This window comes from Episyrphus balteatus, chromosome 2 (assembly GCF_945859705.1).
Source record: "Episyrphus balteatus chromosome 2, idEpiBalt1.1, whole genome shotgun sequence".
Lineage (NCBI taxonomy): Eukaryota > Metazoa > Arthropoda > Insecta > Diptera > Syrphidae > Episyrphus > Episyrphus balteatus.
In genome coordinates, this window is record NC_079135.1 from 130,262,797 (window position 1) to 130,281,554 (window position 18,758).

At 30.1% G+C, this 18,758-nt stretch overlaps 2 protein-coding genes across 3 annotated transcripts in view; one reads left to right on the forward strand and one right to left on the reverse strand.

Moving 5' to 3' along the window:
- LOC129909238 (uncharacterized) overlaps nucleotides 1-18,758 on the reverse strand; it is a 134,268-nt gene that overhangs the window by 24,315 nt on the left and 91,195 nt on the right. For both annotated transcript variants that reach the window (XM_055986290.1, XM_055986289.1), the window contains exon 2: nucleotides 2,230-2,285. The gene's annotated coding sequence lies outside the window, so the exon portion shown is untranslated. The remainder of the gene's footprint in view (nucleotides 1-2,229; nucleotides 2,286-18,758) is intronic.
- The window catches only part of LOC129909227 (U3 small nucleolar RNA-associated protein 6 homolog), a 172,381-nt gene that overhangs the window by 23,369 nt on the left and 130,254 nt on the right, over nucleotides 1-18,758 (forward strand). The gene's annotated exons all lie outside the window — the stretch shown is intronic.

The following is an 18,758-nucleotide window of genomic DNA, read 5'->3' on the forward strand; positions in this document are numbered from 1 at the left end:
AGAAAAATCAACATTTCATTTATACAAATTTAAAGCCAAGCTTTAGAACTTGGTACACTTTTACATTTCAGTACTTTTTGTGCCAGCATAACTTCAACATAAGAGAACTTGCCTGTTTTTTTTAACAGTAATGTTTTGTTGTGATTTCACTACTTTTTGCAAGGTATTGCTGTAGAACTTAAAATTTCTATAATTGATAAACACTCAGAGAAAATGGGCGGTTACCACGCCCCTTGTTTAAAATTCTAAAATTCTCAAATTGAAATTTTTTTTTTTGTTTAAACTACCAAGGGTACCATTCCACCAAATTTTAAGGTTCTATGACAGTTAGAAATGCTTTATAATATTTGATGAAAATTCAGCAGAAATGGGTGGTTGCCACGCCCCCTATCCAAAGTTCTCAAATTTTAAATTTTTTATTTGGTATAACTTACTATCTTTACCATTCTACCAAGTTTCAAGATTCTACGATAGTAAATTTGATAAAATTTAGTGAAAATGGGCGGAAATGGGCGGTTGCCACGCCCCCTGGCTGAAATTCTCAGATTTTAAATTTGTTCCTTTGTATACCTAAACTACCAGCTCTACCATTCTACCAAATTTCAAGATTCTACGATAATCAGAAGTGCTCTATAATAATTGATGAAAATTCGGTGAAAATGGGCGGTTACCACGCCCCCTGAATTGAAAATCTCAAATTTTCGATTATTTCCTTTGTATACACCACAAGTACTATCACCATGTAAATTTTCAAGTTTCTACGATAGCGGGAAGTTCTCCATAAATTTGATGATCTGTCAGTGAGTCAGTTACGGTTTTCGCGATTTTTGAAGTCCTATATCTCAGAAACTACTCATCGTAAGAAGCTGAAATTTTGTGAGGAATTCGGGTTCGGCCAGCTCAACAAATGTAGTGAGTTTGAATATTCTGGAATCTTTGGTGTGGAAGTTAGAGGGGGGTTGAAAATGGCCTGAGTTGTTTCCTGTAAATAAGGGTGTAGTGCCAAAGTTGCTAGAGAACTTGGCTGGGCACTACCGTGCCCCTTGATATGTTTTTCAATCAATATCATTAAAAATTAATTTTTAATCAAATGTTAAATATTAATCTTAAATCTGTATAATCTGTACCCTTAGTATTTAACGAAATAAAATATTTTAAAAATATTTTTTAAAAAGTTATTTTTTTTAACTCAACTGTCTGAGAACGGGTTGCTAATTTTTTTTAAATAAACTGTTCCTACAATTTTCGTAAAAAAAATTCTAAATTTCTTTGTTAAATTAGAAATTAAATGTGTACTAATTATGGAGATTTAAACCTATTCAAAAGCTGTATTCGTTATTTTAAAAACAATTTTAAGTCTTTTTTTACATTTTTTAAAGAAAAAGTTAAATTGAAATTTTTGTTTTATGAATGGTATAAAAAAACTGTAATATTTTAAGCAATTTTTATCATGAGAACAAGTTAATGCGACCCAGTCGTGCATTTGATTTTAATATGTAGTAAAAAGCTAATACATTTACAAAAAAATGATTTTTTTTACAACCCTGCATTGTCTTCATCAATTAAAGTTTATAAAAATTACTTCATTTTGAACTTATAAACAAATCTTCATCAGTATGCTGTTAGCGTTAACCACCCAAACGGAAAAGTGTCTCAAAAACGTTGTTTCTATGGGTTGCAGGATTTTTTACATTTATTTAGAAAAGTTTAAAAAAAATATTAATCTCAATCTATTAAAATATTGGTTTTGTAACAAATAAGAAAGAAATCAAAAATAATGTTCACTATGGTGTATGAGTAACTTTTTTTAATGGAATACGAAATTTGCTTTCTTTGAAATGGTCGGACAAACTACCCTGTTCTAACAATTTTATATTCTTCCAAAGAATATTACTGGTATTGAAAGGGTGGTTTCACCTGGGAGCTGTAAGGGGAGAAATACCCTTTGTTCCCAAGAAACCTATTAGTTGGCCTAGCATTGTTTTGTAAAATTCTTGTTTTGAACTATTTATTTATTTATTTAATTATAAATAAAATACTTTTAAACTTGAACGTGGATCACTTGTAATTTTTAAAGGCATTTTACACACTAAAAAAATTCGTTGATTAAAACAAGTTGATACGTTAAATGCTCAAAAATTTTGTATTGTTATATAAAATATCGATTTAACAACCAAATTGTAAAAAAAAAAAAATGCCACCTCTCAGACTATTTAATGTATTTTTTACCTTCTGAAACTCCTGGTGTTGAATCCACTTGGGGTAATTGATGATCCAGCTTGTATCTGAAAACAACAAAAAAGAAACAAAACATTGAAAGAATTTTCTTAAAGTTCATTTTTTCTGTAAATTCTCTTTAAAAGTTATTTGATTTTATTTGAATCTCTGCCAATGACATAAAAACACATAAAATCCCTTGATACATTCGTATGCGAAAAACATAGATTGAGAGATTAAGGAATATAGACTCGATTCAAATCTATTTAAAATTACAAAAACATACTATTTCCGCATGGGTGTGGTGTGATGGTGGTTGGTGGGAAAGTTGAATGAAACTTCAATTATGTCCTTGAAAACAATTATTTTATATCGTCTTTATTCTATACAAGAAGAAGAAGTACACAATTTTTTTTTGTTTTTACAAAAAAACCAAAACTTTTGCCGAATTCTTAATTGTAAATAATTCTACACAAAAAGATACAACAATTTGTTAAATTTGGCAAAAGAAATGCACAACAATACTCAAGTACACAAGCAACGCATGAATTAATAAATGCCTCGGCCGAGTGTCATGAGTTTTTGTTTTGTTTTGTTCTTTTTATTTTGTTTTAAGTTGAATTTATTTTTGTTGTTTTTTGTTTTGTTTCTAGTACAAATGTTTTGGCTTTTCAAGTATTTTTAAAGCGTTCCCAATATACAATTGAATTAAGGCAAGTGGGTTGATGTTGAAAAAGTGGGCTAGTTTTTTTTAGGTTAAGTATTTAGAGGGTGATCCAATTGGAGTTCTTAAAAATCATAATTATCCATTATTCTTGAATAATAGCAAAAGTTAAACAGTTTACAAAGCAAAAAAGCTCAATTTAGTGCCTGTTTTTGAACTTATTTAAACTAAGTTTTGAAAGTTTAATTGGATATTTCTTCACAGTTACATTTTCTAATTGAAATAAATAAGCCAACATAAGCTTTTGTGGGCGGGATGTTTGAGACATAAATAATTAATAGACTTGTGTAAAAACTTTAACTTTACACAAAGTGGTCAATTAAAAATGCATTAACTATTACACTTTATCATACCAATTAAAATGTTCAGTGTGATGTAGGTGCGGCGAATAACAAATTTGGGAAATTGAATCTCATCCTACATCCCCAAAAATTGAAAGGTCAATTCAATGGTTATTATTGTGGGATTTAAATTTGGTTTTAGTTAGGCTTATCAAACATTTTTCAGGCTATAGAATTTTATAGAAGTCATAAAAATACCATAAATAATAAAAAATTGACCGAAAAATACTAAGTGACTTTAGAGCTATTAAATTTGTTTATTTTTTATTCTTTTCATGTTAATGCATCAAAATCCAGCTAACGATACAAAAAAATAACCATTGGGCTGTTTATTTTACATCCCAACAAGATAATAAAAAAAAATTGCCTTCCTATAGATTTAAAATCTATAAAAAATACAATAATTTAGGAAATTCATAAATAATTCAATGTTATACCACGAAATTTGTATAAAAAGAAACACAAAATGAAGTTGGGGTTGAAAAATGAAATGAAAAAAAAGGTTTATTTGAAATACATAACTTTATCAACGAAAAATATTGGAATTTATATTTTAGTTATGTTTTCCTTGAAACAAGACATTTGAATTTGATAGTAGCTTTTAAGTTATTCCAGTCGATTTTGGTTTCATAAAAATATTTAAATCAAATTAGTTTTACGAGAATGGTATGTTTATGCATTTGGAAGAACTTTATGTTTTCACTCTAGAGAGTGTTAAAGAGAGAATTAAAGTGATCAAAATGCTATATTTTTAAAAGTACTTGAAGAGGAAATTTCTGGTGTATATTTGTTTTAATTGGCTTGTTTTATGATTTTGCGTTCAGAGTTTTTTCAAGGCAAATAGTATGAGAAAAAGGATTAAAAAAAGTGACGAAGATTTGCATGAACATTTTGAATATTAATTTCTATAACATTTTTAACAACATTTTTAAGAAGCAAGGGCATTATTTTTACTTGTGATATTGGTGCTATAGAGCTAGTTTAGGACTCGTAAAAAATTCAAACTCAAGATAATAATGCGACCTGACATTAAAATGTTGGAGAATACCAAAACACTGGGTCTTGCAATTCTTTCTCTATGTCAAGCTACTGAACTACTGTGTCAAAATAACTGAGGTGATTTATTTTTGTAGAAATTAAGATCATACTTTCAAACAAACAAAAATTTTTAGCACAATTATTACCTAACAGTACGTATAACCAATTTCAACGAAAATTTTTAGTTATAGAAAAACTTTTTAGAGACCTCAATTTCAAAATTAATTCATTCATCCGTTTTCAAAAAATTGATTATTTTTGTTAATTTTGAAATTGAGGTCTCTAAAAAGTTTTTCTTTAAAAATGTTCGTTAAAAAATTTTCCTCAAAATGTCATACCAACTTGCTTTCGAAAATTATTTGAAAATTTTAATTTTTTTTTACCGTTTCCAATGATTTTCAAAAATTAATTCCAAAAATTCTATATTGCACAAAAAATCTAATGAGTTTCCTTTTAACAAATATGTAATTTTTAATCATTTTTACATTTCTTATAAAATGGAAAGGGTTTTCTTTTGATGAGAAATGAAAAGATAAATCTTATTTTGGAGCAATGGAAGTGGAAACCCCTGAACAATGTACATTTTACAATGAACAATATATTTACCCTGAATGTAAGAAGTCTGAATTTTTAACAGATTTTTGCTAAAATTTTACTTATTGTCCTGAAAATATTATTTATTATCATTGGATTTTTGGAACCAATTACAGATTTTATTGTCTCTTCGAAAAAAAAACCTTTTCACCGAAATTTTATAAAAACTCTTTATTCTTGCTTTTTATCCAAAATTCACCATCATTTTTGTTTTCTCTAAAAAAAAACACCCTTTTAACCATGATGTTCTTATAGACGCAATAGATTCTTGTTTCTAAACTCAAAAGTAACATAATTGCTGAGTTTCAATTGGGTACTACTTTTTTTGTGTAACTTTTTTTCCCTGGTTTTTTGTAGTACCTACTAATTCCGAATTTCATAATTTCGTATGACTCTTTAGATTCTTAGATCTTATAACAAACAAAACCTTTTTACCAAGTTTAAAAAATCAACTAAATATCTTTGGCGCCGGGTACAAAGGTGTTAAGTCAGAAAATGTAGTTTTGAGGAAAATGAAATTGAAGTTTCAATTTTTGTTTGTAAATCTGAATATTATTATTTTTAAAAAGTAATGATGCAGAAACATCATTCATAAGATCTATTTTAATATCATTATGCTGTTGACCAGAAAATGACCGTTTTGAAAAAAAAATTGTGTTGACTTAACACTTTAGAGCCGTTTAGGCTAGGCGCACACATGCGATTTTCAGTCGTTGCTACTAAAAAATCGCAGTCGCAACATAAAATTACCGTGCACACACTTGCGACTAAAAAATCGCGCGACTATTTTTAATTGCAATAAAAAACATTATGTTTGGTCGAAAAAAAGTTGACCGTTTTTCGATAAAAAATATGCATCATCTCAAGATCAAGAGAGCCAGGAGATACTCACTGTTCAAATCTAATGGTCAATAAAGTGATAAATGTCTCAAAATTTGGTAAGGGTTTGACAGCTTGTTTACCAGACTAGAAATAGAAATAGATTCTCTGCAATGTGTATGTTTGTATCTTATTTTAGGCCCCACGAGTACCATTACTTCACCAAAGCACTGAATACTCATTAGTACTGGGTAAATTTCTGAGGGTCTTCTCTTATTTTTTTATGTATTTTATGGAATTATATTTTTACATTTCCTATCGTTTATAAATAAGAGAGCCACTATACAACACTTTCTAGTAATATCCATTATTGTACTTAAAACAATTGTTCCAAGTGTCGCGAGTGCGGGCAGGTGCATTACGTTCTGTATAATATATCCTTATGTGCAGCAAAAAAAAATCGCGAAAAATAGAACCGGATCCATTTTTTTAAACTTTGCGATTTTAAAATCGCAAGTCTGTGCGCTCTCATTTAAAATAATGTGTTTCATTTCTTGCGTCTAAAAAATCGAGTGGTTGAAAATCGCATGTGTGCGCATGATTTGGCCTCTTTGCGACTGCTACTTTTTAGTCGTTTTCGGTTTAGTCGCAAGTGTGTGCATAACTATGCTGGTCCATTTGTTCCATTTTAATTTGCGACAATCGCGTCGCCAAAAAAATGGGACAATTTTCAATTTTTTAATCGCGGCTATTTTTTAGAAGCATATGTGTTTACCGGCATTGAAATGCGTGTGATCCATTTTTGCGACTGAATAATCGTGCGACTAAAATCGCATGTTTGCGCCTAGCCTTAGTCTTCAAAAATAAACTTGGTCCAAAGGTGTTAAGTCAAGAAAAATCTTTATTTACATTGATAACAAGGTTTAATTTATAAAAGAAAGTTGGAAATATTAATGCGATTAATTACCAAATGTGAAAATTCTTTTTGAAATAATATAATACAGTAGAAAAATCGCTTTTCGTTTTTTTTCTTCCTCTTAACTTAACGCTTTAGGATCAATTTTTTTATTTTAAAATTAAAAATGAATGCAAAAACAAAGGAGTTAAGTCAACTTACGCTCTTAGTACCATACAATTTAAGAAATTTTTGACTTAAACCCTTTGTACCGAATAATTTCTAACGGAAGGAGATACGTTAGAGCTATGGCGATAGTCCATTAAAAATCCGAAAATCGTTTTTTTTTTACTTAACCCCTTTGTACCCGGCATCAAAGATATATGTCAGCTGTTATGATACCTTTCTCACACATAACTCAACCCATAAAAAAAAACAAAAAAAACACCCTTTCACCAAAAAATATTTTTGAGTTCATCAATCCTTAATCCCTGCTTTATCCAAAACCTTCATCCAAATTTCATCAGTGTATTATATTTTCACATGGTTTTAATTATATTTTACCTGTTGTCGAAAAACAAGCAATCTTGTTTTTAATTGGCAATAACTTTTCTTAGAGCAATCGTATTGACTTTATTTTTATGTCATTATATTCAGCATCAAAAAATACCTTAAATACATGTGTCATTATTATGATATTCAACATTATTTACCTTCACCCCTTTCCTCATGTCCGCGAAAAAACACCCTTCCACCCAACCTTTTTTTTAGACTTTTTTATCCTTGGTTCTTATCCCAGAAGCAAACTTTTTGCCAAGCTTCATGAGTGTAACAATTTTTATTTTATTTGTTGATTTTATGTAGGTACCTACTATTTTACCTGTTTGTTTTTACAATGTGAGTGTGAAACTATTTCCCTCTCTCAATTTTCCTATACAAAATTAAAGTGAAAATTTTGTTTCAAAAAAATACAACATGAACTTCCTTATAACCAAAAATTTGTATTTGTTGTCATATAAAAAAGAGAAATAACAATCGTGCACACTCTTGTTTACTCATTATGTTAGTCGTTAAGCCTGAACTACATCAAAACACAAAGTCAAAAAAGTACAAAAAAGTAAAAAAGCTCAAAATATAAAAATCACATGTATATTTACCTGACATCTATTGGAAAAAAAATAACTAAAAAAGCTCTTTTGTTTTTGAAGTTTTAAATTTCAAATAAAATTTTTTTTTTTAAGTAAACAAGGGAAGTTCGACCTGGATGAAGTTCGACTTTGAGGGAATCGACTACCTATGTATAATTGAAAAAAAAACTACACCCATTAAAATGGTGAGGGAACCAAAAATGAAATGCTTTTTTTTTTAATATAGAATTTATTTAAAATTATTTGACATTGTATACAAATGTTCATATTTCAAAATGCACCAATCCCAATTTTGCAGGCGTTGACAGCTTTTGAAAATGCGACGAAAACTATCCTAACAAACACTGAGTCATTTGTTGCAAAATGTTGCAAGTCTGAAGTATTTTCGCTTTTTATCCCAGAGCGGCGGATTTCTCTTTGAATGATGGTTATCAGAAACTCATCCTCAGCTTCTGCAAAATAGATTTTTTTTTACGTGAAGAATTAAAAAAAAAACTTCAATTTAACAGACCATTCGATTCCAAAATCCAAGTCTTTTATGATCCATTCTTTAAACGCACAGAAGCAACAAAATAAATGAGTTTCTTCAATTTAAATTGAACCATTACAAAATCTTTGAATGTCCCATAATGTATTTAGGTATACAAATATTCTAAAACATTTAATAATGTTATTTCTTGCTTACGGCATTGTTTTCCAGACGTTTTTATAAATTTAGCTGATAATTTTTTGATATTATTTTGAAATGACATTTATTTGTCAAAAGAGCTTTTCTTCGCAAAATGACAGGAACTATGTGATCGCAGAGCTACCTTACGGAAAGGATATACAAAATTGTTTGAGTGTATTTGTTTTTGAAACTTTGTGAAAATTGAAAGCTTGGTCTTGTTCAAGCTTTTTGAATCGAATACTTTTTTAAAATGAAAGGGAGATATACAAACAAGCTACTAGGGGGAAGAAGAAAAAACATCTTGTTTACTTTTTTGTACTTTTTTGACTTTGTGTTTTGATGTAGTTCAGGCTTTAGCAGGAAATATGTTTGCATAAATCATAAAGCCTTTCCTCAACAACCTGTTTTTATTACGAAATAGAATTCAATTAGTCTAATGAGAAGTTCATGGTGGATATACCTACCATTACATAAAGTTTAGCACTCGTTTTATTTGCGATCAATCAAAACAAAATAGTTTCATAACAATACCACCTCATATTGCTGCTATGCCGTAACACGCACACACACCAATATTATACAGCCTTCATAGTTCGACTCTAGCACTTAACAAAAGTGAATCCTTGAGAAAGTATTTCACCTTTTTGTCAGCGAATAACTTTCTCCATTCCCAAAGAATGTGTTATATCTTTATATTTTTTTTTTATGAAACTTGTGGGTTTCTCCTGTTTGTCAACTTCACACACAAATACCTACTTTCTCCCAGGTGGTTCTGTTCTGATTTTGATGACAAAAGCTGTTAGGGTAAATATCCAATATCCATCTATTGTTGTACTTAGCTACACATATCCTTGATAAAGTATTCTTATATGGATAGTTGTTATATAGCGTCTGTGGCATTGAATTACTGTATCTTCATTAATTAGATAATAAGATATAACAAGATATGCGGTAGCTCCTTCGGCTCATTAATGATAAATTTAAGTGAATTGAAGTTTCCAGAGGATCATCCTCGTTATACACAATCTTGAGGTTGCCATGCAACCAAGTATGATTATATTCGGTTTTGACTTAATTATGTGTGAGTTATATCCTGTTGGAGTATATAAATTAGTAACATCAGGATAATCAGCTAGATATTGATGTGCTGATTTGATGTCAGTATTATAAAATTACCACAATATTCTATATGGTGGTAATTACTACAGAGTAAGGATTAATATTAAACACTTTGAAATAGCACTCAATTATTCTAAGAAAACTGCTAGACATAACTTTTAGTATCATGGCAAAAGTTAAAATGGTTAATTTAGGGATTTATGTGAAATTTATAGAGCAATATTTATAAGTCCTTAGATATTGGAAGGTTTTATTTTAATATAGCTAGTGTTCTTATTGGCAATTTCAATAAATTTAAGAAGAAATAGACGATTTAAGGAGGGAGAAACATTTAACTTTGATTTTAACAGAGTTTAAACGGATTTCGTTTATTTTTATAGGAAATCTTGTTATTTCAAGAAGATATAATTAAGAAGAGCCTAATCTTAATTGTAAGTGTCTTAATTTTATCTGTGTAAGCACAGCACAAACCTACTTTTAGTTTTTTTTTGACGTAATAACGTCTTATAAATCGATGAACCATGGCAGCATCCACGAAAAAGGGACGCCATTTTCTCCCGTTCTCCACTGAAATTGTTAGCAGTGCGGCATAAATTTCAATTAAAAATTAAAAATAAACTAATGGAGATACAAAAATCTTCTATAGCTTATTTGAAACGTATTAAAGGGAATACCAATAAAGGATTTTTAAAAATTCAATAATTAAATAGGGTAAATAGGGATAAAACGAAATTGAAAAAAAGTGGCTATTTTCTAAACGCGATGTTGTAGAAAGTTGAATTTATTTTTTAATCGATATTGTATTGGCTGACAAAGGTATTGAAAAAATTCTAAAAAATTTCAAAACCAAGTTATGAACGGTTTTTTTTTAAACTTAAACATGTTGTAGACCTTAGACAAAGTTATGATCTTAGGTAGGGGAAATTGTTTTTGAAAATTGGAAAAATTTCATTCGAAAGATTATAAGAAACAGATTAGGGGTCTGATACGGATTTTTATCTTTGTCTCTACGTTTCGAAATATGAATTTTTGAAAAACGCCTACATTTTTAGGGGTATTTTTGGGTGTTTTTTAGCAATTTTTTGGAGCTTTTAAAAATTTCAAACTTATAGGACATATAAAGGCAAACGATTTTTGACTGAAAAACGGAAAAAACAAGTTTTATCCAAGTTTTTTTACGGTTTTTTATTTTTATCTTTTTTTCTGTAACACATAAATTAATTAAATTTATATTGTAGATAACACTGGTTTACAAGGGTTTTGTTGCCGAAACAAAAATATACTTTTCTGAAGGTTTTCGGTGTGCTGAACTCGAATCCGAAGTCAGAAACAACTAATTAGCTCCCGTTTTTGAGATATTACCGTTAGAAAATGCAATAAAACTTTTTTTTTGAGTTCTTCGGACCTTATTCTTTTGTATAAGGAAAATTGTTTGAGCATACTTAGCAACGGTTTCTATAAGAACTGTCCATCTTTCGATACCTGTTTAAATCTTTTCAATATCTTTTGTATTGTCCGAGATATCTTATAATGAAGTTTGTGGGTTTGGCTTCATATATTATAGAGGAGATAATGACGTTTTTAAATTTATAAAAATACCAAACAACTGAGGATATCTCGGGCAGTAAAAAAGATATCGGAAAGATTTAAACAGATTTAAAAAGGTGATAAATAGTTCTTATAAAAACCGTAACTAAATATGCTCAAATAATTTTACTTATATAAATGAATAAGGTCCGAAGTACTGCATTTTCTAACGGTAATATTTCAAAAACGGGAGCTGATGAATTTTTTTTGACTTCGGATTCGAGTTCAACATATCGAAATCCTTCAGAAAAGTATATTTTTGTTGCGGCAACAAAAAAAAAGTTTAATTTTGTTAACCAGTGTAATTAATAGGCAGGACTATATTTATGAAAAATTTTAATCAATGTCGTATTCACAATTCCGAGATACTGGTAAAATATAGTTCTATTTTCTAACACGTTATATCTTTTATTGAGCATGCTGATAATTAAACCTTTCATATATTATAAATATTAATATATATTATTCATAACGATACATTTACTACAAGCTACACAATCTAAGCCAGCCACCAGTGTGGGAATTACCGTAATTTCAGTTTGAAATTTCGACATGGTTGACTTTTTTTGTAGGCATCGTAGAAATATGATAGAAGCGTCATATGAAAGGTGAAATAATAGGATTGGGGACAAAATCCCGAAAACCGAAATCCCGAAAACCCAAAATCCAGAAAACCCAAAATCCCGAATGGGATCCCGAAATCCCGAAAAATTATATAAAATGAAAAATTTGCGCAAATTTTTCATTTTATATAATTTGCGGGATTTCGGTTTCGAAAACAATCCTAAGTGTGAAATTAAGGTGTTATTACCTAAAAAACAATATAAGTTTATGATTCCGTTAACCCTCTACTGCATACGAAGCCAAATATGGTTTTGTCTGTTTGTATGCACTTTTCTCTTCTCTGTCACAAAAAAATCCTCTTATTTGTGTTTCTGAGAACCCATAGAGATTGTTTTTTCGTGTGTCCGACACAAAATAAAGGTGTATTTTATGATCACAGGTGAGTCGATCAGTCGCACATAGGAGTATTCTGGTCGAAAAGCTGGACAAAAGTCGATTTTCTAAAAATCAAAATTATGAATTAAAGTTTTACAAAGCGGATGCTAAATATACATGGGATCATATGATGCACTTCTTTTATTTGTGGTAAAGTGTTTGGTGTGTCAAAACAAGTTCAAAGTCAGCTGTTTATTTTCTGGAATTTTTTTGTAATTTTTGCTGATTTGGTGAGTATATTTAGAGATTGATTGTGAGCAATTGTGCTTTTAAACATTAAATTTTCATATGAAAAATACAATTGCAGATATTGAATAATAATTAAAGAGTAGTTATGGAAATATTAAATTTTTTTTGTTTGAGTAAATGACAGTGGAAAAAGAGTCTGCCACATATAGATATTTTTATTACTTTTTTTTAAAATCTAACAGCCTAATTTATAAACGTAGTGTAGATAGTGCATAACACTATACACTCTTTATAATGTTTTTAAACAGAATATTGGTATTTATAAAATTTATGCAACGTTGCATAGAAGTTGTATAAGCTAAACGCGTTTTAAGGTTGTTTAGAGCCTGAATAAGAATATTTTTTACTCAAATGTCATTTGAAAATCACATCAAAAAAAGAAAAAAAAACAGCAATCATTTGTATATTTTTCTTTTAATTGAAGAACTCATTTTTGGCATTTGATTTGATTTATTTGAAATGAATAAAAACAAAAAATAAGAAATTGTGTTTTTTTTGAAATTTTTTCCTAACTAACTTTTGTGGTGTATTCTCTATTCTTTTTCATTTTGCGTGTTGTTTTTTTTTACATAGAAATTGATTCATGTTCGATGTACCTATGTAATATCTTTTTATTGGTGTACTTTTTTTGGATTACAAATATTTGCATGTGAAAAATTTGTTATCTAGTGAAACAATGAGGAAATGTGTTTTTTTTTTTTTAGAGATTTTCTTCCTCATAGGTAGGTATGACATCGAGAACTTTCGCTCACGTTTTTCTTTTTTTTTGTTTTGTTTTAATTTTTTGTTTATTTTCGGAGCAGATGGAGATATTTCATCGACAGATGGAGTTGTTTGTCGTGATTAAAAATACTAATTTTCCAGTTTTAGTACTTATTTGGACACAAACCTAGCATGACTATAATGGATAGGAAAATGTTTTATAAATTAAAATTTATGTAACGTTGCATAAAGGCTACATAAAACCTTATGCATTGTATAACTATGAAGCTGTTTAGAGCTGTTTAGTGAAATCTAATAAATGAGACTGTAAGTGTTTTGTTATAGTATTCCCTCCTATTCTGCTTCGATACATAGATTTACTTTGACTATTCTTTAAATTTTATATCAAAAAATTGGGTGCGATTTTTTGCGATTAACAAAATAATTTGCGAGTGAAATTTTCACTTTTAGAAAACTCACTCATACGCCCTACGTTTAATTTTCTTCTCACAAGCGTTTTTAAAGTTTTGCTGAAAAAAAATTATTTCCTTGCATAAATAATAATTTTTAGCAAAAATAATTAGTTTTACTTCAAAAAATAATTTTGTCCAGGTTTTTGATCGAAATACTCCTATGTGAGTCGTGTGCATTGAAATCGAAAGTGTAGAATATATTCATACTTTAAGTGTTAATTACTGCGTTTGTTTGGAAAGTAAAGTGGAATTAAAAATTTATTTTTGATCGATTGTCTAATTGTGTATGCTATGAATCAATTTTTGTTGAAAAAAAGTTATTGACCTGGTCTTGGGAGGGCAAAAAGTACGGAAGCCATATTTGGCTTCGTATGCATTAAGGGGTTTTAAATCTACACAATTTGTAAAAAAATTTTGTTGTTCTTTATTTGTTATTTTGCTTGGAAGCTATGTTTTGCTTCAGAAATGGAGCCCCTTCGCAATTAGAGACATTTTTCTGATGTTAACCCCATTTCCAGCGGCGTAACCACAAAAATTTTAGGGGAGGGGGTGCTCACTTATAATATTTTTAAATCATTTTATTACTTTTTAGTTTTTGTAAGATCTGGGAGTGGGTGAAAATGTTGGAGCAAGACTTACTTCGACAGTGGAAAGAATGTGAACCAGAAGAAATATTTAAAACGGACAAAAACAAATTGCTTTTCTCGGTTCCATGTCATAAAATGAGCCAAATTTGAATTAATTCTTAACCTTTTGTAATGCAATGTATTTATTTTACTTTATTTTGTTTTTAAATGATAAATATTTATCTTTTAATATTTTTAATTGCATTCTTTACATAATCTGAATAAATAAAATTAGTAAAATTTCTTAACCCTTAATGCATACGAAGCCATATTTGGCTTATAAACAAATTTTTTAAACAAATTAATTTAAACAAATTTTTTTAATGAAAACCGTTTTGAAACAACCCAAAGAACCCATGTAAAGCATTTTTTAATTTTTTCGTCCGCTAATATTAATTCATGCAGTAGAGCAGGCATATCAAATAGTCTAAGAGCCAGGAGCAGATTTCTTGCGTGAGAGGTAACCGATTCATATGAATGTCAGAGGTAGCGTGGGTAATGGTGATGACGAATACCTTAGTCTGCCTGCATTTATTTGGGCCGTTGTCGAGAAAAAGCGCATCAAAAGTACCATTTTTCTGAAAATCGATTTAGTGAGGGTAACCACTTAAAATTTATTGATAACCAACGCCACATACTCACTGATAACAAATATACCAATGGCAGACATTTTAAGTGCGGCCAAAGCCCCGGCAGACTGTCCCGAAAATGCGTTTTTTTTTGGCGTTTTTAGACTTTGGGGTAACCACCTAAAATTAATCGCATCCTATAGCGGTGGACTCCCTGATAACAAAAATACCCATGGCAGACATTTTGAGTGTGGCCAAACCCCCGGCAGACGGTTTTGAAAATGCAGTTTTTCTGAAAATTGATTTATTTAGGGTAACCACTTGAAATTAGTCGCATCCTGTAGCGGTGGACTCCCTGATAACAAAAACACCCATGGCAGACATTTTGAGTGTGGCCAAACCCCCGGCAGACGGTTTTGAAAATGCAGTTTTTCTGAAAACTGATTTATTTAGGGTAACCACTTGAAATTAGTCGCATCCTGTAGCGGTGGACTCCCTGATAACAAAAACACCCATGGCAGACATTTTGAGTGTGGCCAAACCCTCGGCAGACGGTTTTGAAAATGCAGTTTTTCTGAAAATTTATTTATTTTACTTTTTCACATAACTCGCGTATTATTGGACCTAGCAGAAAAAATTTTATAGCAATCTTAAAGATAATTGAATTTCCTACAGAATATGTTAAATAAGTTTTTTCGATTAAACCTTCGGTTTAAGAGTTAGGGTGGTTTTTTTGAAGCAAGTCAAAGGGTGATTTTCTTATTTTCGTCATATCTCTTTTATTTGAGCTTTTTTAAAAATTAATTTGAAGTAAAAGTTGTAGATCTTTTTATTACCTTCATTTATTACATTAACGGTTTTTCGATTTGACAGACCGTTTTCGATCTGTAGGAAAAAAACTTCAAAAAGTTTGCAATTTTTTATATAGGAAAAAGGTTCTACATAGTACAGGGTAATTTGCAATAGATGTAACAAAAAACCTAGGCGTGTAGGTTGCACTCAGGCAAGAAAAAAATTGTATAGTTTTAGGCGGGGAGGGGCAAAAAGATTGCAATTTTTTATATAGGAAAAAGCTATATAAAAAATTGCAAACTTTTTGAAGTTTTTTTCCTACAGATCGAAAACGGTTTGTCAAATCGAAAAACCGTTAATGTAATAAATGAAGGTAATAAAAAGATCTACAACTTTTACTTCAAATTAATTTTTAAAAAAGCTCAAATAAAAGAGATATGACGAAAATAAGAAAATCACCCTTTGACTTGCTTCAAAAAAACCACCCTAACTCTTAAACCGAAGGTTTAATCGAAAAAACTTATTTAACATATTCTGTAGGAAATTCAATTATCTTTAAGATTGCTATAAAATTTTTTCTGCTAGGTCCAATAATACGCGAGTTATGTGAAAAAGTAAAATAAATAAATTTTCAGAAAAACTGCATTTTCAAAACCGTCTGCCGAGGGTTTGGCCACACTCAAAATGTCTGCCATGGGTGTTTTTGTTATCAGGGAGTCCACCGCTATAGGATGCGATTAATTTTAGGTGGTTACCCCAAAGTCTAAAAACGCCAAAAAAAAACGCATTTTCGGGACAGTCTGCCGGGGCTTTGGCCGCACTTAAAATGTCTGCCATTGGTATATTTGTTATCAGTGAGTATGTGGCGTTGGTTATCAATAAATTTTAAGTGGTTACCCTCACTAAATCGATTTTCAGAAAAATGGTACTTTTGATGCGCTTTTTCTCGACAACGGCCCAAATAAATGCAGGCAGACTAAGGTATTCGTCATCACCATTACCCACGCTACCTCTGACATTCATATGAATCGGTTACCTCTCACGCAAGAAATCTGCTCCCGGCTCTCGGTCTAAAACTTGCTGCCCGCGGGCCGCATGCGGCCCACAACGAATAACTTTGCGGCCCAGTCCACATTTTTATTAATTTTGAGTTTAAGATTTAGATTTTATGTTCACAGCTTTCGACACACACGCACCTCCTTTTTTTCCTAATCAACAAAAAAATATGGGACAAAACCAAAAAAAAATAACAAGTTTTATAAGATCTCGTGGGTTAAATCAGGGTAAGTTATTAGATTTCTTAAAGGGAAGCGAATGTTCTGAGTTAACCTAGCAACGATTCAAGGGCTTGGGAATTTTTTAGTTTTTAATGATAAAAATCTTTAAACCAGCATGTCTTGCTATCTAAAATGGTTGCAGAGTTTATAATCCATGATGTAGCAAAAAAATGTATCTGAGTTAAACTCAAAACTGCGAGGAAAATTCATAATATAACAAATATGTGAACAAATGCAACATTCAAATGCAAACGTGCATTCAAATGCAACCTAGCTCTTTTGGAACATCAGAAGATAAACTAGGATTTGACGTATCAAAAATACTACGCAAAAAATCTAAACTATAAAATTGAATATTTCTTGAAAGACAAGTTCGCTTGATTTTTTTCGATTTGTTTCTAAACATAGAGTTAATGCCGAATCATGTGAAAATGGAGGAAAGCGATTTCTAATTTGACTCCGAAGTAAGTTCCAAATTCGATGAAATGCCCGATTTTATAAGTATTTTTGTGCACTTGAAAACTGCCATATAAAATCGTTTGCCAACTTCACAGTAGGTACCTGTCGAAGCGAGCAGTTATTTCAGTCATTAAGAGGAATGAGTTACCTATAAAATCCTGGATAACTAACTTTGGTCTGGGAAAAAAATGGTAAATGAAAAAAAAATAGTTTCATCATTTTTGCTGTTTTTTTTTTACAAAATTGTTTTACATATAAAAATTGTAGCTCAACATGTTCTGCGGCCCACAAAAATTATTATCTCGCTGTTTTGGCCCCTTGTAACCATTGAGTTTGACATGTCTGCAGTAGAGGGTTAATATCTCTTTTTTACATGATTTCAAGTTCTTATTGTGATTTCAGCAGTGTTTTGTAATGATTGAGTTAAGTTGGAATATCGTTGAACTAAAATCAAAAGAATTATGAATTATTATATTTAACTTATAATAATTGTATGTTTAAATTGTTTTTAATTGGTTTTAATTTTATGTTTCAGTTAAAATTTCAGTGAAACACAGTTTTGAAGAGTTTTTTTTTCGGTTTTTTTTCGGGATTTTGGCCTTTCTGGATTTTGGGTTTTCGGGATTTTGGTTTTTCGGGATTCTGGGTTTTCGGGATTATGGGTTTTCGGGATTTTGGGTTTTCGGGATCTTGGGTTTTCGGGATTTTGGGTTTTCTGGATTTTGGTCTTTCTGGATTTTGGATTTCGGGATTCTGTCCGTCTCCCGAAATAATAAGCTTTCAAAGATATAAAAATTTATTATAGACTGTCATATAAAAAAATGGATTTAATGTTGTTAGAAGATAAAGAAGATTGACTTTTTTTGCTTTTTTTTATTAAAATTGATTGGATTCAAAAAATGCTAGCTCTTTTTGTAGATGTCGTATAGACATGGTTGATGTGAATATTTTGAGCTGAAACAATAGGCTTTCAGATGGTATAAAATTTATAACAAAAATGGATTTTGGGTGATGCAAAATAATTGTTTTCAATAGATTATTTTTATATCTTTTGCGCATTGTAAAAGTTTAAATATTAAGCTTTTTAGGCCCATTTGCTCATACTAGTCATAAATTCTCATCTTAGCTAGGTCGAACATAACTCTTGTGTTTTACTTAGTTTATTCTAAGTTGCTAAAAAATATTTATGTTTAACCTAGCAATGATTTACTTTCATGATATAAATCGCTGAGAATTTCAAATTCAAAAGTCAAATCAATAGAAACGTCAAATAATTTATCAATATCGTTAAATTTTCAAGTTTGTGTCTTTATCTTGCGGAATAAAAGTGTAAAAAAGTATATTTGAGCCAAAAATAAGTGTTAATTGGTTAAACAAAAATTATTCGTGTGTGTGTGTAAATGTGCTGGTGTGTCAAAATTAGTCAATGAAATATGACAGCAAAATAGTGCCTCATACAA